Below are 2,061 nucleotides of genomic sequence, written 5' to 3' on the forward strand. Positions count from 1 at the left end.
TATATATATATATATATATATATATATATATATATATATATATGGGAGGCTTTAGCTGCTGCTTTCTTTGATGGAATTTATTTCCAGCTGAGTCAACACAAGCAAAGAGCTTCTTGAATAGCCAAAACAATTTTAACTTATGAAGAAGACCTTTAACTTGCAAAGTAATCAAGAAGCTGGCTTAATAATTATCCTTCAAACAAATACGTTTTTTTTGTTTTTTAGGGGGGAGACAAGACGCTTTTTTTGTTTTGTTTCACACACCTGTTGAATTTTGAAAGCATCTTTTCAAAGAAGACATTTTGAAACCACATTATCCTTCCACCTCTGTTGTATCAGTTACACATGAACACAATATGCCGCTTGTCTGATTAAATCTATCCTCTAGCCAGAGTTAAGATGCCACTGAAACCGGGTTTCTTTAAGCAATAAGAGAATCCACTGTAGGTATAGAAACGCTGAAAGCTTAGGTATCCAAAAGCAGAACAGAGGCTCTTTCTTCTCCATCTGCCGGACAAAGTACATTCATGAACATCATTCTGGCTAATACTGCTGTTATAATCATTTACTTAGTGTGATTCCTTTGTAAATCATTACACTTGAATAGCTCTAATGAAACAGATTAACATTAATACTCACATTAATACTCATTAAAAAATACAATCAGGAAAAACCCAGATATAACAACAGTTTACCAGTCCATCGTAATTATGAATTTAGAAATAAGTGTCTGAATAAAACATTTATAGCTCTTAACAAAAAGAATCAAGAATTCTTTGTAAAAGGAATAGTTTATGTTCATATGATCACTGAATCCACAATGAGATTCACTGATTTGTACAAAAACTTGTCATTTAATTCAATCTGTGCATAAAAATAAAAGCTAAAAAAAACTAAAGAGAATGCCAAGTGATTTTAAAAACAAGGAACTTTAAAAGTACAATATTGTTTTTGAGTTAAGGCCATTAAAAAAAGAATCTATCATGCAATATTTTATGCAAAGGTATGTCCTATGCTGCTGCAATTTTTATGCTTTTATACTTTTTTTCTGTAATTTGTGTGGTTTAAATTATGTTATTGCATTCTAAGAACAGGAATATATTGTTTTAACTGTTTAAGTTTTGCTTCTAAATCTGCTAAGTTAACATTTATACTAGACAATTGTATGCATATTAATCACAAAAATATGCAACTATAGAGTTCTCACCATAGCTGTTCAGGGTGCAACTTCATTTAGTTAACAAAAAAGTAACCTCAGGATCCTTTACAGGATAAGGGTCCAATTCCAGGGTGCATTCTGACTGACTGTTCAGATCTGGCTTTGAAAAAAAGGATCCAGGAGTTGCTTTTCAAGCCAATATTCCCTTTTAAGAGGAGCTTTTTCCTGCACCACAAAACTGCTGTAAAAGATGACTCACTGGATCTTCTAAACACCGTTCATGTATGCTTTGGTCTAAACCCTACTACTAGCTACCACTCCTTATGATCCTCAGTATTGTTTTATTTAGATTGTGGGTCAATGAGCCCAGAAGTTCCTGTTAAACTATATTTAAACCCTGCAGTCCTTTTTTTCTGTGACATTAAAGTGCAAACATTTAGGTCACCACATCTCAAAATGGTCTAACCATCTATCTATTTTTCTATTTATATAAACAGTGCTGGCACATTTAAACCAGCCATGATAGGCACTTTGACATTTTACTTTTTGGGTTTTGCTCTGCTTTAAAAAAATATTTAGATTTGCATACATGACAATTTTTTTAAGAACTCCACCTCTGTGTTGCATTCTCATTTTTATATTTTTATATATTGATATTGGTATATTTTATATTTTGGTGGCCATGACATTTAGGAATAAAAAAAAAAAAATGTAAAAACTTCTATAAAAGCTTGTGTCTCATTCAGTTTCCATACATTCTTGTTTTGTTAATCATTATGTTACTTAGAAACATTTTAGAAGTTACATAGTTTGTATTTCACTATTTTCTGTCAGTATTTACAAGCTATTACATTTTGTTCTTAGAAGCACTTAGGCATCATATATATATATATATATATATA

Source organism: Cyprinodon variegatus, unplaced genomic scaffold, assembly GCF_000732505.1.
Source record: "Cyprinodon variegatus isolate N-32 unplaced genomic scaffold, C_variegatus-1.0 Scaffold14, whole genome shotgun sequence".
NCBI classification, from domain to species: domain Eukaryota; kingdom Metazoa; phylum Chordata; class Actinopteri; order Cyprinodontiformes; family Cyprinodontidae; genus Cyprinodon; species Cyprinodon variegatus.